Source organism: Acomys minous (genome assembly GCF_964271855.1).
Source record: "Acomys minous genome assembly, chromosome: 12".
NCBI lineage: Eukaryota > Metazoa > Chordata > Mammalia > Rodentia > Muridae > Acomys > Acomys minous.
This window is the reverse complement of record NC_140493.1, coordinates 63,886,253-63,908,717: the sequence shown is the minus strand read 5'-3', so window position 1 is coordinate 63,908,717 and position 22,465 is coordinate 63,886,253. Positions and strand designations below refer to the sequence as shown.

At 38.5% G+C, this 22,465-nt stretch overlaps 1 protein-coding gene across 2 annotated transcripts in view; it reads left to right on the top strand.

The window, feature by feature from the left end:
* Positions 1 to 22,465, top strand: part of CPQ (carboxypeptidase Q) — a 410,614-nt gene that overhangs the window by 14,225 nt on the left and 373,924 nt on the right. The gene's annotated exons all lie outside the window — the stretch shown is intronic.

Below are 22,465 nucleotides of genomic sequence, written 5' to 3'. Positions count from 1 at the left end.
ACACACAGAGACTCGGAAGTTAATAGCAATGTCTGGTCTTCCAGAGGACCTGAATTCTATTCCCAACACCCACACAGCAGCTCATGAACATATAAGCATCTATAACCCCAGTTTCAGAAGGATCTGGCACCCTTTTATGTTCTTCTGGATAACTACATGCATGTGCTGTACGTGCACGCACGCGCACACACACACACACACACACACACACACACACACACACACACACACACTCAGACCACTCAAACTCCATTGAGTACACTATACATACCATGTTTTCTTTATGCCGTCATCTGCTGATGGGCATTTCAGCTATTTTAATGTCATGGCTATCATGAATAGTGAAACAGTTAGATGGCCTCTCAGAGTCACTACAGGACACACCCAGGCACCAAGTTCTCAGCGGAAGGGAGATTTATCACCCAGGAGCTGCAACTGGGGAGGGGAAGGGTTACCTCTGGATAGGGGAAAGATGGAGAGTAAGCAGCAGCAGGTGTTTTTATGCAGTATTTTTTTTTTTTTTAGATTTATTTATTGTGTATACAGTGCTCTTCCTGCATTGACACCTACAGGCCAGAATAGGGCATTAGATCACATTATAGATGGTTGTGAGCCACCTTGTGGTTGCTGGGAATTGAACTCAGGATCTCTAGAAGAGCAGACAGTGCTCTTCACCACTGCGCCATCTCTCTGGCCCGTGGCAGTAGCTTTTTAAGGAAAAAAATGGGGAGTCGATGCTAGGGTGAGTTGGTGAATCCTGATTGTATAATGAATTTTGATTGTTGGACCTTGGTGTTTAGTCCCAGGAACGAGTCAGTAGTCAAATAAGAGAATAGACCTTGGGGGCCTATCTTTAGGAATGCAGTCTAACACTTTATTTAGCAAGGGAGAGAGCAGAATAAAGGGCAAAACTTGTCAATGCCATGTTTACCATGCTCTGGACTATTAGAAAGCCCTTCAAATAGTGCTACAGTAAACTGTATGTACAGGCACTGTTTCAATATGCTAACATATATGGTTTCAGGTGAATGCCTAAGAGTGCTAGATATGGAGCATATGTAATTCTACTTTTAGGAACTACTTTTTGAGGGACCTCTGCATTGATTTCCATGGTGGTTGCACCAATTTGTATTCAGGCCAGCAGTGAAGTAATGCTCCTGTATTGTTTCCTTGATGACAGCCATTCTCACTGTAAGAAACACAATTGTAGTCAGGGAGAGTGAGTGACAATTCACTAAGATAAGCACAAAGAGATACTATGCTAATAGATATACTAATTTATCTATTAAAAACTAAGGATAAAACTCTTGAAGCCATCCAGATAATAGCAACACTTTTCCAAAATGCAAATGTTATCAGACTGACAGCGAATTTCTCTTCAGAAAGTGTGGAAGCTAGAAACCATGCTGATACACTTTTTTTTTAAGGTGTGAACAAAAAATAGCTGTCAAATCAGAATCTTATTACAGGAAAAACATGTTCTTTAGGAATGAGGATAGAATCAAAACGTTTTCAGATTAAAAAAAAGAGAATAATTTTAAGCATAACTACCTTAAAAGAATGTCAGGATTAAGTTCTCTGGACAAAGATGAAACGGTGAAAAAAGAATCTCAGGCTATGAAGAAGGTCAACTATAGCTAGCAAAACACTGATCAGTACAATGGCTCTTTTTTTCCTTTTTGGGGTTTCTTAATTGCGTTTTACAGGTAAGGTGATAATTATAACTCTAATATAATTCTAAATGTTTGTAAAATAAATGCTTTAGAATAATGAGTTGAAACATGAAAGATTAACTATATATAATAGCTTGTAAGTTTTCTTTCATCCAAAGTAGTAAAATGATGACACCAGCAAGCTATGATATGATATACATACATACATATGTACGTACATAGATTAGAATAACCACCACAATGGGCATTTAAATATACATACTAAAATCATTATAAATAAAATAAAATTGTATTCTAAAAAGTGTTCAAGTAATTCAAAGGAAGGTAGCAAAACAAACAAAAAATTAGAGAGGAAATATGTAATGACAGATTTAATTCACTAAAAGGAAAGTAACACTTGGGAGACAACACATGGCACACTTAAATCACAAATCAAAAAAGGAAGTCTTCAGAGAAGTAAAATCCTTGGTACTAAATAAAAATTAAAATACAGTGCATTCTTCTATCCTCATCCCCACTTTTCCACAAGACTCTATGCTTCGCCTAATGTTTGGCTGTCAGTCTCAGCATCAGTTTTGGTCCACTGCTGGGTGGAGCCTCTCAGAGGACAGCTATGCTAGACACCTGTCTGCAAGTACAGCAGAGTATCATTAATAGTATCAGGGGTGGGTCTCAGGTTGGGCCAGGCATTGGTTGGACATTCCCTCAACCTCTGTTCCATCTTCTTCCCTGCACATTTTGTAGGCAGAGTATATTTTGAGTCAAAGGTTTTGTGGGTGGGTTCGAGTTTCCCTCTTCCATTAGGAGGGCTGTCTAGATTGAGGGTGTCTTCTTCAGTCTCCATGACCCCTGCTACTAGGAGTCTTAGCTAGAGTCACCTCCACATCCTCTCAGAAACCTACCCTGTCTTAGTGGTAGAAGGGCCTGGAGGTGACAGGAGATCCACAAGAAGACCAGAAAACCAACTAATCAGAGCCCAGAGGGGCTTATGGAGACTGAAACACCAACCAAGGACCATGCATAGACTGGACCTAGGGCCTCTGCAAAGATGTAACAAATAGGCAGCTTCATGTGGGTCCTCTAGTAAGGAGAGCAGGAGTTGTCTCTGACATGGACCCTGTTGCCTGCTTTTTGATCACTTCCCCCTGGCATAACTGGCCACAGGGGAATATGTGCTCAGTTCTGATATGACTTGATGGGGTAGGGTGGGCTCCCCTTGTCTAAGGAACAGGGAAGAGGAGAAGGGAGCTAAAATTGGAATGTAAAGTAAATAAATAAATAATACAACATTTGTGAGATGTAGCCAAAACTGTGTGGAAAGGGAGATTTATATAATGTTTTACATACATTAGGAAAGAAGAAAGGACTACTATCCATCTACCTCTACCTACCTCAATAAGTAGAAGGAAGGAAATAAGAAAGAAAGGAATGCATGGAACTAAAAGAGGATATACAATTGAGAAAATCAGTGGATTATTTGAAAAGGTCAATAAAATTGGCAATGATCTAGCAAGACTAAAAAAGATGAGTACGTATATACAGCAGTTTTCAGACTTAAACATGATACCATTGAGTTTAGAAAGCTTCAAATGCTAATAATGGAATATTGTAACCAGCCTCAAATATGTGGGTATACAGCATAAATAAAATGGGTCAAATTCTTTTTTGGGGCGTATGGTGTTAGAGACAGGATTTCTCTGTCTTAGCCTTGGCTATCCTGGACTCACTTTGTAGACCAGGATGGCCTTGAACTCACAATGGTCTGCCTGCCTCTGCCTCCCGACTGCTGGGATTAAAGGCATGTGCCACCACACCTGGGTGGGCCAAATTCTTTAATACCCAAAGTACTTTAACTTATGAAACAATGAATCTCAATACCTTTATATCTATTGTGGAAATTCATAAATAAAAAACTCTCAAGAAAGAAATACCTATTTCCAGGTGGTTGATATTTCTACAACATGTATAAAGACTTAACACCTGTGGTATCTGTTATAGTACAGAAACAGAAGGGAGAACATTTTCTGTTCATTTTTTGGAGGTAATGTTACCAGGACAGCAAAATGAAAAACACAGCAGAGAAAAAAAAAAACACAAAAAACCGCACTGACCAATGTGTCGTGACTGTAGATACAAAGACCCTACTAAATTATTAGCAAATAGAATTGAGTATAGAAAATATATTATCCATTTGATTGAAGAAATTTTATTATGAGTTCAATGTTTGAAACCCAGTCCATGCAATCCACCTTATTAAAAGGCAAAAAAGAAAAATCCCATAATCCTATTAACTGTTATATACACAGTGTTTGACAAAACCAAAATCCCACTCATGATTAGAACTTGCATAAAGATAGGCATAAGAGAAACCTCATTTTTAAAGTACACTTCAAGAAATTCATCATTAACATTTTATTTAATGATGAAAAGTACAACTCAGGAGGAAAAGTTGGAGGAGGAGAAAGAATAAATCTATTTGAGTTTAAATTTTGTTGGAGAGGTTCAGAAATCCAGAGTATATGATAAAAGGACAGACCAACAGATCCGGAGAACAAAACATAAAACTCAGAAGTGTGCCTCCAAAAGGGAGCCCAGTTGACTTTTCATAAGCAATGCCATGAAGTGAAGACAGCCTACTCAAAAACTAGTGTTGAGGAATCATACAGCAAAAATGAGTTCCTTGGTATAAGTCTTACATTTATGAAAAACTTAAATGTACTGTGGACTTTAGTGCAAAATTATAAAATTTATAGAGGAAAAAATAAGAACAACATTGAGGACCTAGGCCTGGGCAAAGAGTTTTTTGACTTAACTGTAGAGATGAACCATACAGGACAAACTGGTCAACTGGAACAATCAAAATTTAGAAAATCGCTGCATGGAAAATCCTGCTATAAAGGTAAAAATTTAAGACACAGATGAAGACAAAATGTTTTCCAACTACTTATCTCACAAAGGACTAGGTAGCAAGGATATAGAAATTCTCAAAATACAAACTTAGAAAGTGTATAGTCTAATCAATTTGTGAAGACACACAGGTGGAAAATAAGCTCTTAGAAAATGAGATACCACTTGTCACAATGGCTGAGGTTTAAAAAAAGAAGAGTTGACAAACCTGGCAAGGATATGTGAAAATATAGATTTCCTGTACAATTCCATAAAATCATAGAGCCATTAGAGAAAGGTTGCAATCTTGCTCTTTTTCTTCCCTCCCTCCCTCCCTTCCCCTGTGTGGTTCAAGGGATCAAGTCTAAGGATTCACACCTATTAGACAAGTGGTATACCACCAAGCTATATCTCCAGACTAAGACTTAAATTCATATGGAGGCCCATATGTCATGCTCATTGTGATGGTATTTGTAATAGCCAATTCTGGAAACAAGACAGATAAATTAGAATGGCAAATGATTAACAAGACCTATAGTATAGACATCCTGAAGACTAATAGTCTGAAATAAGAAAAACAGATTGTTTATATAAACACTAATCTCAATGAATTTCTAGAGAATTATGATGATTTTTTTAAAAGGTAATCCTCAAAGATTAGGTGTATGGCACTGTTTGTATCACATTTTTAAAGTAAGAGAGTTGTAGAAACAGGAATCAGAATGTGGTTGTCAGGACTTAAGATGTTGGTGGCATGAGGAGATGGGTAAACATAACCCTAAGAGAACACTGTGAGGGCTCCCTGTGATACTTGAATATGGTGTAGGCTGCTTGTCTCAATGGCAGTATAGTGTTTTGGATATTATACTATATTTTTGCAAAATTTTACCGTGGAGAAAAATTCAGAGGATTCATGAAGTCAGCCTACAGTGGTCTCAAGATAAAACTGTAATAAAGTTGAGGGTGTAGCTCAGTGGTGAAGAACTTGCCTAGCATGTGTGAGGTCCCATGTTCAATCTTTGTCATAAATAATAATAAAATCCCTGAAATCTGACAATAAAAAATAAACCTGTGCAGTGAATTTAGGTGCAATTTCCTTCCCTGTAGCTGCCTTTTAAATCTTCTGTCACCTACTGATATATTAGTTTATAAACATTTATTCTGAAATCCTCTTAGTATCACAGTGGCTAAAACTATTAACAGTAAAGTATAGAACATAAAAATTGGAGTACATACAAAAATGTGCAATTATGTATGCATGGAGAGCGCATATAAACATGTCTAAGACCTCAGGCATGACTTTCCTCTTTCAGTATTTCTAATGCTCTGCTGTAAATTATATGGAGCTGTAGTATAAAGTGGCATTTGTAATCCTTTTCAGCTCTTAACTTGCCAAGAAGAATGTCCTCTCTTGGCATCTGTAGCTTTCCTACAGTATCAACCATTGTATTGTTAAAGCCATGTGGATTATACAAAACAAAGAAGTGGCCTAGCTAAGATATGGCAGCTACAACAAGGAACTTCGCAGTCTGAAGTCTGTTCTAGTGCGCTGCATTTCAAAGAATACTTCTCCAGGCCATCCTAGTGTTTGGAATGAATGAAGCATCATGAAGAATCTGCAACTCATTTCCCAAACACATGGGAAAAAAGAGCATCTTATTAACATTCTCTTGCTTTGTACTCACGGAGTACAGGAAGGTTTAACATTTTTTATTCTGCTTAGTTTTCCTTTAGTTTGCCTGTGGAATCTCTTTGAAAGTCTATTTTCATAAGTGTTTGAATTTGAGGAAAAATTGAAAACTTGGGACAACTAAGAACTGTTTATCTTGAGCTCAGTAATAAAGTCTCCTGGGGGCTTACAGCGTCATACATCCCCTAAGTGCTCATGCTTTACGGATTCTTACAGACTTAGGTGGAACAGTAAAGATTTCATTTGTAATAAGGCCAGGTAATTGTCTTTATGCAATGTCCAACATCAGCTTACTATGTGCAAAACCAATTTTATTCCTTCTTAAGTCCCTGATAAGGTTGAATACCATACACACACACACACACACACACACACACACACACACACACACACACACACACACATATATATATATATATAATTCCTGGCTATTTTGTGGTTCTTTTTGCTGTAGGTAGTTTATTGTATATTTGTGTAATAATATAAATGTATATGTAAAGATATTTAATAAAAAATTGTAAAACAAAATAAAACAAAACCTGAGACTATAAAGGCAAAATTAAAGCTTCGTAAACTTTTACCATTTGTGAGTGTGCCTTCATCACACAACATAAAGCAGTAGTTAGCAGATACTTTGTGCCTTTACAGAGTTTCATCATTGCACGAAAATCACACAAAGGGAAGGCATCCTTGGGGGCTCTGTGCTGTACTGTCAGACACCGTGCAGTGGCCCTGGCACCTACTACACACCTGATGCTGTGCTTGGTATGGAGGGTACAGCAATGAAGAGAACTTGACATTCATGGCTTCGTGGAGATTCCATTTTAGATTGTAAACAAATGAAAAAATGTATGCAATTATTTCTGTGTATATATGTATATATGGTGAGTGAATGCATGTATGTGGAGTGCACATGAACATAAATGTGGGCAAGTGCACATGTGCATGCAAACATGTATGTGTGGGTGTGGGAGTATGTGTGTAAGAGAAGATATGGGTGGGCATGTGAATGTGGAGGAGTGCAGAGAGATGTTTTCTTGTAATAAAAACTTGGTCTGCTCATACTGATCATTGTCATTGTATATTAAAAGCTTCAATATAGCAATATACATAGACATCTTAAATTCCTTTTACTGAAAAAAAAAATAGACCTAGCTAGAAACAGAAAGGTTCTTAAGAGAAGAGATGTCTTAAGTAGAACTGAAATTCACCTATTTTCCCAACTTTTTTGTTCTTTCCTTAATGATGTTGTACATAAAATAGCTTTGTGGTTCATATATACTGTTTAATAAATGTATGTGCTTGCATTTCATTATCTAAGATCTACACAGCATATTAGTACAGTATAATCATATCTCTGATGTGTAAAACTTGATGACAAAGTATATCGTTTGTAAGGATATCTTCCCTTAGCAGATGCTTAGGGAGAGCTTAAACTATGAAGAATTATCCAGAACACCTACATAAGAGAGAGATTCCAGGACCCTACTCTGTCATAGGTCTCCAGCTTGTCTCAGAAACGCCCCTGCCCTCAGTTTCTCTTGTCTTTTCAGTCCCTCTGACCTCCCACCCACGCTCTCCCCTTATCTGATCTCACCCTCACTTCCCTCCACACTCACTCTTCTATCCTGTTCCCTCTCTTCATCCACGTCTGCTGTCTGTTCTATTTTCTCTTCTGAGTGAGATCAAGCATCCTCCCTTGGGATTCCCTTGTTACTTGGGGTCTGAGAATTATAATATGGTTATCCTATAATATATGGCTAATATCCATTTATAAGCGAGTACATATCATGTATGTCTTTGTAGGTCTGGGTTAACTCACTCAGGATGATCCTTTCTAAGGCTATCCATTTGCTTGCAAATTTTATGATTTCCTTGTTTTAAATAGCTGAGTAGTATTCCATTGTATAAATGTACCACATTTTCTTTATCCATTCTTTGGCTGAGGTTGCTTCCAGTTTCTGGCTATTACAAATAAAGCGCCTATGAACATAGTTGAGCAAGTTTCCTTATTGTATGGCAGAGCATGGCTCCTGGAAGGATATGGGGGTGACTCTGTTTACAAGTTGTGCAGGGTTAAAGTTAGAACAAAGTTTGAGGAAATGCCCATCTAAAGTCTGTCCCAACCTGAGATCCACCCGATGGGGGAGAGTCAACTCCTGACACTATTTACTATGCTTGCAGACAGGAGCCTAGCATAAATGTCCTCTGAGAGGGTCCACCAGCAGCAGATAGAAACAGATGCTGAGAATCACAGCCAAACATAAGATGTAATGCAGGGAGCCTTGAGGAAGAGTGTGATGGCAGGAGGGAGAGAGGGGAGCTTCGAAGGACCTAGAGAGGCCAAGAACTCCACAAAAAGACCAACAGAGTCAACTAACCAGGGTCCAGGAGAGCATACATAGACTAAAGCACCAATCAAGAACCATGCATAGACTGGCCCTAGGCCCTCTATACACATGCAGCCATTGGGCAGCTTAGTCCTCATGTGGTTCCCCTAGTAAAGGGAGCTGGGGTTGTCTCTTACATGGACTCTGTTGCCTGCTTTTCAGTCACTAACTTCTTGTGGTGCTGCCTTGCCTGGCTTCAGTAATAGAGGATACTCTCAGTCTTGATGTGGCTTGAGGGAAGGAGGGACTTGGAGGAGAGGAGGGGGGGCTACAATCTGGATGTAAAGTGGAGAGAGAGAGAGAGAGAGAGAGAGAGAGAGAGAGAGAGAGAGAGACAGAGAGAGAGAGAGAAACAGAGAGACAGAGACAGAGAGAGAGAGAGACAGAGGGAGGGAGGGAGGGAGGGAGAGAGAGAGAGAGAGAGAGAGAGAGAGAGAGAGAGAGAGAGAGAGAGAGAGAGAGAGAGAGATGCCTCCCTATCAGTGATTCTCAGCCTATGGCTCATTACCCTCCTTGGCGTCATATATCAGATATCCTGCATAACATATATTTAACATTACAATTCATAATACTAGCAGAATTATAGTTATGATGTAGCAATTCGGTAATTTCATGGTTGGGAGTCACCACAACAAGAAGAATTGTATCAAAGAGTTACAGTATTAGGAAGGTCAAGAACCACTGCTCTAGATGAAAGAGCACAGGTTCAGGTTACAACTCTGGATGAAGGAGCACACGTTCAGGTTACAACTTGGCGTAGTTGTTCTAAAGAGGAAAAAGGTTCACCTAAAATGTGAACAAAATCTTCCTTTATTCTGCTTGAAAGAGGCATAATGCATTCCTTTCCTACCCTCATATATTACCCCTCATAAAACTTTGGGAAATTTATTTTTGTTTTTGTTTCAAATAAAATATGAAATGATTTTGAAAAACAGTTTATCTTTGAATGTAAAGGGAGAGAAAAGCCTTTTGATGTTTGAGATAGGTTTGCTTAAGAAAAGTAATTTATAGGTCTTTTAAAAACAAAGAGTGAATTTTTTGTCATTGTTAGTTTTGGACTCTTTTATAGATCACAATCACACTGACAATTGGAACATGAATATTCTTAAGGCCTGAGTTTCATCTGCCTGTCCCATGAGGGGGGCATCTTAAGAAGGATAGACATGCAGTGCTCATTGTTGGAGAAGTTAAGAAGATAAAAAAAAATATACACAAAGGCTTTACATTTTCATTTTCCTGCTTTGCCAGCCTCAGCACGTGGTTTTTTATCTTCTTGGTTATTTCTTTTTGGTTGCACTTAAAGGCAAAACATACCATCTAGCTGTATCAAGAGACAGAGAAAATGTTGTTTCTCCCAATCTGCTTTTCTTCTTATATTTCTTATTTTTTTATTTTTTTCTCCTTTATTAATTTATTGTTGTTACATCTCAATGGTTATCTCATCCCTTGTATCCTCCCATTCTTCCCTCCCTCCCATTTTCCCCTTATTCCTCTCCCCTATGACTGTTCCTGAGGGGGATTTCTTCCCCCTGTATATGCTCATAGGGTATCAAGTCTCTTCTTGGTAGCCTGCTATCCTTCCTCTGAGTGCCACCAGGTCTCCCCCTCCAGGGGACATGGTCAAATATGAGGCACCAGAGTTCATGTGAAAGTCATACCCCACTCTCCAACTCAACTGTGGAGAATGTTCTGTCCATTGGCTAGATCTGGGTAGGGGTTTAAAGTTTACAGCCTATGTTGTCCTTGGCTGGTGCCTTAAGTTATTTTTGAGAATTTCAAACATGAGAACTGCGTTTATATTATTTCTACCCATATCTTTCCTCCTCCAATTTCTCCTCTGACTCCTGACTTCTTCTCAAATTAATGATCTTTTCTTAATTATATTACTGCTATATATGTATGTATGTATAACTCAATGAGTCATTTTAATGCTGCTCATATGAACATGTCTTTGGGGCTGACCACTAGTGATTGGATAACCTATTAAGGAATCTCTCCCTAGAGAAACCTGTTTCTCCCTGTCTCAGCAACATTACCTGTAGTTCTTATCTCGTTTTTGTTAGCTATAGAAAACTGTGTTATGACTTCTAATGTATTTGTTATGTATTGTTACCGTGATCACTGCTTGTTTCGGTCTTTGTTATATTAACTCTGTATATACTGTCATGTACTTAATAATAATGTTTGGGCCAGTGATTTGCTACAGATATGACAATAGTCTCATATAATGAAGCTGAAAATCCCTTTGTCAACTGACTTTGTAGCAATCATTATATCTTGGAGTCATGCATTACTCACATGTTTGTGTAATGCTGGTATGAATAAGCTGCCAGTCATATGAAAAGATAGCATACACAGTGATATAACACCTGGCAAAATAATATAGTAGTTACATTACTTCTATATGTATTTATTACATGATACTTTTATTATTAAATTATAGAGTACCTCCACTTATTAAAGAAAGCTTGTTGTAAAATAATGTCATGCTTTGTTGCATATCATGATCATTTCTGTTTTATTAATATCATGTTTTCTCATTTATCATACTCCTGTGGATAATAAGCTATTCCAAACACACACACACACACACACACACACACACACACACACACACATACACACGAACATGCACATGCATGCACATGCCTGCACTCACACATGCATGCCATATGTCCTGCTTAGTAGGTTTATATTACCTATGTTTGCTAAATAAGCAGTAACCAAGTTGCTTAATGTCACAGAACTTTGGATTCCTGCATGCTCAAAAATATTTTTGCCAGCCATCTTTATTCTTCATAGATTTATTGAACATAAATTATTTCTATTCACATGAGTAGTTTTCCTAGGGAGAGGAAAATTTTTGTTCTGCCTATATTCTTTGGGGCTACTAGTTTTTTATACATGTGATTTCAGTTTTTTTATTTCTTCGATTTAAAAAATATCTATTTATTTATTTAGTTATTATGCATACTATTCTGCACGTACACCTACATACCAGAAAAGGGCACCAGATCTCATTATTGATGATTTTGAGCCACCATGTGGTTGCTGGGAATTGAACTCAGAACCTCTGTAAGATCAGACAGTGCTCTTAACCTCTGAGCCATCTCTCTAGGCCCCTGTTTTTATTTCTGTGTGTATACTTTTTGCTATAATAATTTTCAAATTTATTTCTCTGTAATTTTTAATTTGGCTATTTACATGGTTTTGTTCCTCTTTTGTATCATTTATGACTGTATATTGTTTTCTTTTCTGTTTAAAACAACAATCTATTTTCACTCATTAATTGTAACAAGTATATCATGGCAATACAAAGTGTTAGTATTAGTGAAATGGGTATAAAAGAAAATATCATATTATCTACATTTTCATAAAACTCTAAATGTTCTTTTAAAAATATTCATTATAATTTATTCATATTACATATGGACTGCTATCCCCTTGCTCCTATCTTCCTGTTCCCACCCTCCCTCCCTTTTCTGCCCTATACCCCTCCCCTAGACCTCTGAACAGGGGTTCCCTCCTACCACACCTTCTGACCACAGTCTATCAAGTCTCATCAGGATAGTCTGCATCCCTTTCCTCTGTGTTCCTGAAAGGCCACCCCAACAAGGGGGAATGAACAAATTGTAGGCACCAAAGTTCACATGAGAGGCAGTCCCCACTCCACTCTATCCCCAAACATGGAGAATGAGCTGTCTATTGGTTACGTCTGAATAGGGGTGTCTAGGTGCCTTGGTTTGTGCCTCCATTTGTGCAGGCTCCGCTAGGTCCAGATCCACCAGCCCTGATGGTCTCCCTGTGGCGCTCTTGACCTCTCTGGGTCCTTCCATCCCGGAACTCTTCCATAATACTCTCAGTGTCCATTGAGAGGCCAGCACCTGTCCTCATCCCCTGCTGGGTGGAGCTTCTCAGATGACATCTATTTTGGGCTAATATCCACTTATGAGTACATACCATGCATATCTTTCTAGGTCTGGGTTACTTCATTCAGGATGATCATTTCTACATAAACAGATTTGCCTGATAATTCCAAGATTTACTTGTTTTTAATAGCTGAGTAGTATTCCATTGCTTAAATGTACCATAATTTCTTTATTCATTCATTGGTTGAGAGACATCTAGGTTGTTTCCAGATTCTGGTTATTAAGAATAAAGGTACTATGAACATAGTTAAGCAAATACCTTGTAGGTTGCTTTTGGTAAGATGGTCATTTTTACTATGTTGATCCTTTTAATCCAAGAGTATGGGAGATCTTTCCATCTTCTGATATCTTCTTCAATTTCTCTCTTCAAAAAGTTGAAGTTTTTTCATACAAATCTTTCATTTGCTTGGTTAGAGTTGCATCAAAATACTTTATATTATTTGAGGCTATTGTGAAGGTTGTAGTTTGCCTAATTTCTTTTGCAGTGTGTTTGTCATTTCTATACAGTATGGGTACTGATTTTTAAAAACATTTATTTTTAACCTTTAATCACTTTGGTGAAGGTGTTTATTAGCTGTAGGAGTTCTTTGGTGGAACTTGCAGCATCACTTATGTATAGTCTCATATCATATGCGAATAGTAATACTTTTACTTCTTCTTGTGTCTGCGTGAACTTGGGAACTTTCCATGGATTAGCTGCATGGCCTGAAGTCAGGTAATCTTGTGTTCCACATCATGGGGTCTCCTGTGAGCTGGGAGACCCAGACCTTGGTGTTCTGTGGTTCACTGCTTAGTCTGATACATTGAGCAGATGCCAATGGCTTACAGACCACTTGCCTGCAGGTACCTGAAACCTTTTTCATGGATTAGCCATGGAATCTGGGGTCAAACCTACTTGTGACCCACATGATAAAGTCTCAGTTCAGTTTGGTGACCCAGACACTGGTGTTTTGTGGCCTACAGATCAGCCTGGAACACTGAACACTGTGTGTTGTGCCTCAGTGTGTAGCTAGACACTGGAGCCTGGGGGCAAGCCTATAGGTACCAGAGACTTTTCTGTGGATTAGCTGGGTGACCCGAGGCTGGACCCACCGAGTTCCACACTGTGTGGTTTCCTCTCATCTGGGAAACACCAGCACTGATGTTTTGGAGCTCTGAGTTTGGCCCTTCAGTCAGTTGCTGTGAAGTTACTGCTATTCTGCTGATCAGACACAGTGTTGTCTGATACTCGATGCTGGATCCACTCCCTTTTAATGTTTTCACCAGTCTTTCAGCCCCTTTAGGGTTATCTTCAACACTTCACATGCATGTGCATACATGTATCCATACAGGCAGGAGCATGTAAAAACACACACAAATATAGAAATGCATCATCCTTAAAATGTCATCTTTAACTGTAGCACATTTTAAAACCAGACTACTTATTTTTACAAGGTTTTTATAAGCCAGAGACAAATTAGAGATACTTCTTGGCTATGAGAAGTATTCATATAACAGGGTTTTTCTAAGGAGGTTTTCTTTTTCAGTGAATTTTAAAAGTTGGCAAACAAAGTAATGGGTTTTATATGGTAGTTCCAGATATGTTTTTGTTCTAATTTCATCTCATCCTCACTTCCCTACCCTGTGTCCCTGCCTCCCAATGGTTCTCTTGCTCATGTACATTTATGCTTTCATGTCACTGGGTATCTGTTTTCTTCTTCTTTTACCCTTCTAAGATCCTTTCTCTCCTTTTGTGATCTTCTTAATTTTAATACTCAGGTCTTTTCCTCTCTGTCTCTAACTGCCTTTGTCTTTCTGTCTTTGTCTCTGTGTTTCTGTCTCTGTGTCTCTGTGTCTCTGTGTCTGTCGGTCTGTCGGTCTGTCTCTCTCTCTCTCTCTCTCTCTCTCTCTCTCTCTCTCTCTCTCTCTCTCTCTCATACACACACACACACACACACACACACACACACACACACACATTTGACGTCGACAGAAAACATGTATTTGCCTGTAGGCTTTTATATGCATATGATTTTAGCACTTACTTCCGTCTACGCTGTGTTGTCTTAGCTTCTGAAAATATGGCTTTCAACTGGGTGGTGGTGGTGCACACCTTTAATCCCAGCACTTGTGAGGCAGAGGCAGGCGGATTGCTGTAAATATGAGGCCAGCCTGGTCTACAAAGTCAGTTCAAGGCTACACAAAGAAACTCTATTTCAAAAAACCAAAAAAGAAAATAGGGCTTTCATATGTGAGTTGTTATTCATAATCTGTTACTTGCTTTCTTACATACCAAGTTAAAGTCAGACAGTCTCTTTCTGTAGTTCATGTACCTCCTGTCACCTGTCCTTGTGAAGGATTGTTAGATTTTCCTATCAGGGTGTAACATTTACTTTGAAAAAAGCTGAATTTTTGCTTTCATCCCACATCTAGTGTTGCAATTTCTCTTTTAACCCCTCTTTTCAACTCTGACTTGTGACAAAGTATACTATATGCCCAGTGTAGGGTGAAATGGTGCCTAGCTCCAAACATGCTGTAGTTCTCTTGCTCAGACTCTTCAAGATGTGGGAATTAGAAAAGGTTGGTCTAGAATTATTTTCCCCTATGACTCAAAAGTCATCTTATGGTTCTTGTTCCCATAGCATGTGCATTTGACTCGCATCTGTCGTCTGTTGTGAAGTGTGGAGTGAAATGTTCTACCAGAAACTTATACCCCAAATCCAGATGGTGAACAGAATTGTTTCTGGAATATAAGTTTCTACAAGGCAATATCCATGAAGGAGATGTCTTTATATGTGTGATATGTCTATCACAGTGTCTATTTTATAATGACATCTGAGAAAATATTTTCTGAATAGAGAATATATCTACAGAAGCTGGCTCTACTGGTTTCCTCTGGCAATCTGGACCAAGTTTAAGTGGCAGCTTAAAATAATAAATATTTATTCCTTTACAATAATGGAAGGCAGAAGTTTTAATCATGATGCCAGCAAGGCTACTCTCTTTCTAGAGGAGAATACTAATTTGCCTCATTTAGCTTTTTGATGGTTCCTGACATTCCTTGGCTTGTTGTTTTGCTACAATTCCCAATGTCTACCTTTGTCTTCCATGGCTGTGGTTGTTTAAAAGAGAATGACCTCCATAACCTCAAATAGTGCATGCTTGGCTTTGGTGAATGTAAACATGTTTTTGTTTCGATCCCAAATGTGGGATGTGAAACAGACTTGTGTGTGACATTTCTGCTGAGAATAGACTTGTGAGAAGGTCCACCATAAGGGGACCTACCTCATGTAGGTGTCTGCTCTTTGTCAGTTGCAAAACATTCTGTACGAACTATGGGAGAGTATAAGCAGTCCAAATAACAAAAACCAATCACTTTAACATTGTTTTGCATTTCTTGGATTTTCATTGCTCTGCTTCAAGATACTTGTAGAGAGAAACTCTCCAGAGAACACTTTGAGGTTCCAGATGTTTCAGTTGCAGTTGCTTTTGCTGTTTTCTGTGTAATGGGTCTTCTGAAATTCTGATAACAAAGAGTGGAATTGGCCTAAGGAACTGAATCTAAAAAGGTCTACCTGTAATCAATCCAAAATGATGGCACTGATCACACATTGTATCTGATCTGTGGGACTGAGCCAAAAGACCAGGCTGGGAGCTACAGAGCACCAGAGCTAGAGTGTCCTGCACGAGAAGGGTCCATACTGTGTGGTACACAGGTGGGTCTGGCCTTGACCATCCAGCTGGTCCATGGTGGAGTCCCTGGGAACCTGTGGGCATGTACCCAGTTCCTAGAGCCTGAATGCATGCCTGCATGTGACCTGCATCTGCTCTCTACATCTTGGACTATGTGTCTTGGACTGAACTGTGGCCTGTAGGGCATTAGCTTCTGGGTCTGCTAACCCAGGGGATACTCCATGGTGTGGAGTATGGGTGGATCTGTGCTCAGATCACTGACCAACCCAAGGGTAGTTCCCAAGTCCAAGTAGGTGCAACTATAGGAGCAGTCTCCAAATCTTAATACTTACTGGCAGGCATCCTGAACCCTAACTTTCTGCCTTGGATCAAGCAGTGGGTTGCAAGGTGTAGAGTTTGGGTCTTCTAGGCCAGAGGAGACCCGACAGTGTGAAACATGGCTGGATCTGGCCTCAGGTCATCCAGCAATCCACAGAAAGTTCCCAGATCTAAACCCAGGTTATCTGCCTGATCCCATGACGAACTCCCTGGTCTCTGCCAGTGAAGGGTCTCAACGTATAGACACTCACCTATGAGCTGCTCTCAGTGGCCAGTGAAGGGCAGCAGAAACTACCACCCAATGCCAGAGACAGCAAAATGACTAAAGGCCAATGTAAAAACACAAACAACAAAAGCCAAAATAATATGGCTTCTTCAGAACCCAGTTATCACAAAGCAGTCTGAAACAGAAGAGGACCTTAAATCCTTCATAATGAAAATGATAATCGATGAAATGAATGAAATCTGTAAACAAATACAGGAAGATACAACAAAATTGAAGACATTAGAGAGGCCATGATGGAGTCCTATAGAGAGGAAATGAAGAAATCACTGGAAGAAATTCATGAAAATGCACACAATCAGATGAAGGAAAACAAGGAAATCAATAAAATACTTCAAGATTTGAAGATGAAAATGAAAACAGTAATAAAAGCACAAATTGAAGAAAGCCTGGAAAGAGAGATCTTAAAGAATAAAATAGGAACTGTAGAGGTAAGCAACAGAAGAAAGATTCTCAGGTGTAGAAGATACAATGGAAGAATTTGATGCAACCATCAAAGAAAATGTTAAATCTAAAAAAAAAAAAAATGCTTGATACAAAACATCTAAGAAATCAAGTACACCATGAAAAGATGAAACATCAGAATAATAGAAATTGAGGAAAGCGAAGATGTCTGGCTCCAAGGCCAAGAAAATTATAGAAGATTTCCCCAATTTAAAGAAAGAGATGCATAGAAACATACAAGAGGCCCACAGAACACCAAATAGAGTATACCAGAAAGGAAAATCCTTCTGACATATAATAATCAAAACACAAAATGTACAGAACAAAGAAAAATATTAAAAGCAGCAAGAGAAAAAGACCAAGTAACATACAATAACAAAACTATCAGAGTCACATGAGACTTTTCAGCAGAGAACATGAAATCCAGAAAGGCCTGCACAGAGGTCTTGCAAACCCTAAGAGACCATAGACACCAGTCCAGACTACTATAACCAGCAAATTTTCTATAACCATAGATGGAGAAAACAAGATATTCCATGACAAAACAAATTTAAATAGTACCTACCCACAAACCTATCTTACAAAAGATAGTACAAGCAGGCTAACTATACCCAAGAATACTCAGGAAATCGATAACTGTACATTAGTAAAACAAAAACCAGACAAACACACAAACAAACTACCACCACCAAAATAAAAATAAAAGGACCTAACCGTCACTGGTCATTATTCTCTATCAACATCAATAGTTTCAACTCTCCAATAAAAAGACATAGACTAACAGAATGGATGCATAAAGTAGACCCAGCATTCTGCTGCATTGAAGAAACACATCTTAGCCATAAAGATAGACATTACCTCAGAGTAAAAGGCTGAAAAAATGTCTGCCTAGCCAATGGATACAAGAATCAAGCTGGAGTAGCCATTATAATATCTAATAAAATAGATTTTCAACCAAAATTAATCAAAAGAGATAAGAAAAGATACTTCATATACATCAAAAGAAAACTCAACCAAGATGATATCACAACTCTGAACATCTAAACCCCAAATACAAGGGCACCCACAATTGTAAAAGAAACATCAGTAAAGCTTAAACCACATATTGATCCCCATACATTAATAATGGGAGACTTCAACACCCTCCCCTCACTGAAAGATAGGTCAATGAAACAGAAGCTAAACTGAGAATAATGACATGAACAGATATCACAAATTAAATGGATCTAAAATATATCTACAGAACTTTTCATCCAAACAGAAAGGATTATATCTTTTTCTCAGCACCTCATGGAACCATCTCCAAAGTTGACCACATAGTAGAAATACAAAAAGATTGAAATAATACCTTGTATCCTATCAGACCACATGGACTAAAGCTGGACCTCAACAACAAAGGAAATGGCAAAGAGCCTACACAAACATGGAAACTGAACAACCTTCTATTTAATAACAACTGGGTCAGGGAAAAATAAAGAAAGAAATTATGTACTTCCTAAAATTTAATGAAAATTAAGGTACAACATACCCAAATTTATGGGACACATTGAAAGCAGTGCTAAGCAGAATGTTCAAAGCAGTAAGTGCCTTCATAAATAGATTTGAATCATCTCATAAAAGGCAACTTAATGACACATCTGGAAGCCCTAGGAAAAAAGAAAGCAGACATACCCAAGAGAAATAGATGGCAGGGAATAATCAAACTCAAGGCTGAAATCGATAAAATAGAAACAAAAAGAACAAAGAATCAACAAAACTAAGAGCTCCAAATAGTCCTATTTCTCCTGTGGAAATAGAAGCAGTCATCAAAAATCTGTCAACCAAAAAAAGCTCAAGGCCACAAGGTTTCAGTGTAGAATTCTACCAGACCTTCAAAGTAGAGATAATACCAATTCTCTTCAACTATTCCACAAAATAGAAATGAAAGGAACATAACCAACTCATTCTATGAGGCCACGGTCAACTTTATACCTAAATGTCACAAAGACCCAACAAAGAAGGAAAGATTCACACCAGTTTCTCTTATGAACATTGACACAAAAATACTCACTAAAATACTCACAGACTAAATCCAGGAACACATAAAAAATATCATTCACCATGACCAAGTAGGCTTCATTCCAGGTATACAGGGATGATTCAATACATGGAAATCTATCAATGTAAGCTATTATATAAACAAATTTAAAGAAAAAACAATAAGATCATTTCCTTAGATGCTGAAAAAGCATTTGACAAAATTCAACATCCATGCATGTTTAAAGTCTTGGCAAGATCAGGGATACAAGATACACACCTAAACATAATAAAGGCTATATACAGCAAAGCAATAGGTAACATCAAACTAAATGGAGAGAAACATAGAGATATTCCATTAAGAGCAGGGATAGACAAGGTTCACCACTCTTTCTAATATAGTACTTGAAGTTCTAACTACAGCAATAAGACAATGAAAAGGAGATCAAGGGGATTCACGTCGGAAAAGAAAAAGTCAAGGTATTGTTATTTGTAAATGATATAATTGTACACATAAGTGACCTCCAAAATCCCACCAGAGAACTCCTATAGCTGATAAATACCTTCAGCAAAGTGGCTAGAAGCAAAATTAGTTTTAAAAAAATTAGTAGGCCTCCTGAATACCATTAACAAAGGGGCTGAGAATGAAAAAAGGGAAACTATACCCTTAACAATAGCAATGAATAATATAAAGTATCTTAGTGTAACTTTAACTCATGCAAATGAATGACCTGTATGACAAGAACTTCAAGTATCTGAAGAAAAATATTGAAGAAGATATCAGAAGATGGAAACACCTCCCATGCTCATGGATTGGGAGTATCCACATAGTAAAAATGGACATCTTACCAAAAGCAATCTACATAATCAATGCAACCCCTATGAAAATACCTACACAATTCTTTACAGACTTAGGAAGATCAATTCTCAACTTTATATGGAAAAACAAAAAACCCAGAATAGCTAAAACAATCCTGGACAATAAAAGATCTTCTGGAGGAATCTCCATCCCTGATCTCAAGCTGTACTATAGAGTGACAATAGTAACAATGGCACAGTACTGGCATAGAAATAGGATGGTTGACCAATGAACAAATTGAAGATCCTCACTCACACACCTATGGGCACCTCATTTTTTATAAAGAAGCCAAAACCATACAAAGGAAGAAAGATAGCGTCTTCAACAAATGATGCTAGTCTAAGTGGATGTCTACATGTAGAAAAATGCAAATAGGTCCATATTTATCACCCTGCACAAAAATATAGTCTAAGTGGATTAAAGACTCAACATAATACCAGACCCACTAAGTCTGTTAGAAGAAAAAGTGGGGAAGAGCCTTGAACTCATTGGCACAGGAGAAAACTTCCTGAACAGAACAGAAGAGCACAGGTTCTAAGATAACAAGTAATAAATGGGATCTAATGAAACTGAAAAGCTTCAGCAAGGCAAAGGAAACTGTCAACAGAACAAAATGAGCCTACAGACTAGGAAAAAACCCACCATCCCTACATCTGATAAAGGGCTAATCCAAAATGCATAAAGACTTCAAGAAACTAAACACCAACAAACCAAATAATCCAATTAAAAATGGGGTACAGAGCTAAACAGATAATTCTCAACAAAAGAATGGCTGAGAAGCACTTAAAGAAATGCTCAACATTCTTAGTCATAAGGGAAATGCAAATCAAAATGACTCTGAGGTTCTATCTTATACCCAGCACTTGGGAGACAGAGGCAGGTGAGTTCAAGGCTAACCTAGTCTACAAATGAGTGCAGGGCAGCTAAAGCTACACAAAGAAACCATGTCTTGAAATAACAAAACAAACAAACAAACAAAAAACCCACCACCACCACCACCACCACCACCACCACCAAAAAACTCAAGTGACTGCACATACTGGCAAGGATGTGGAGAAAGGGGGACACTCATTTATTGCTGGTAGGACTGCAAACTTGTACAAACACTTTGGAAATCAATATGGCTCTTTTTGAGAAAATTGAGAAATGTGCTACCTCAAGACCCAGCTATACCATGCCTGGGCATGGTACCCAAAAGATGCTCTACCATACAATAAGGACATTAGCTCAGTTATGTTCATAGCACTTTCATTCATAATAGCCAGAATCTGGACACAACCTAGATGTCCCTACATCAAAGAATGGATAAAGAAACTGTGGTACATTTACACAATGCAATACTAGTCAGCTATTAAAGACAAGGAAATTTTGAAATATTCAGGTAAATGGATGGAAGTAGAAATGATAATCCTGAGTGAGTTAACTGAGACTCAGAAAGACAGGTATGGTATATACTCACTTATCTGTGAATATTAGCCCAACATAGATGTCCTCTGAGAGACAGATGCTGGGATTCGTTACTCGACTCTGGGTGGAGTGGTGAGTAGTATGGAAGAATGAGGGGACGGAAGGACACAGAGGGTTCAGGAGACCCACAAGGAGCCCATCAAGGCAGGAAGCTCTTGACCCAGGGGTGCCTGCACTAACTATTGCACCAACGAAGGCCATTGTCTGCAGTAAACCTAGACCCCTTGTTCAGATATAGCCAATGTACAGCTCATTCTCCATGGTTGTGGTTAGAGTGGGGACTGCCTCTGATATGAACTCTGGTGTCCTCGATTTGATCACATCCCCACATCCCCTTGATGAGAATGGCCAGCAGCATACAGAGGAAAGGGAAGCAGGCTATCTGAATGAGACCTGATAGGCTGTGGTCATATGGTACAGGAGGATGTCTCCTTCTGTCAGAGGTCTAGGTAGGGGAATAGAGGGGAAGAGGGAGTGAGGGTGGAAACAGGAAGATACAAGAGAGGGGATAACATTCCGGATGTAATCTGAATAAATTATGTTAAAATTTAAAATTTTTGAAAAAAAGAAAAAACAAAGGTCTACTTCTCCTCTCTCTGTTAATCTTCTTTCCCTCCTATAAAGGGTAGGTGGGCTGGAAGGGAGGTATTGGCATTAAAGAACCTCAAAGTAAGATTTTAAAAGATTAAAGCCTATGCTTGGTCACCAGTTTTTAGGAAGGATTAGAAACTGGGGCCTTGATGGATGGTGAGGGTGTGTCACTGGGCACGAGTTTTGAGTTTTCAAAAGCCCATGCCAGATTCAGTATGTATCTCTGTGTCTTCAACTTTTATATAGG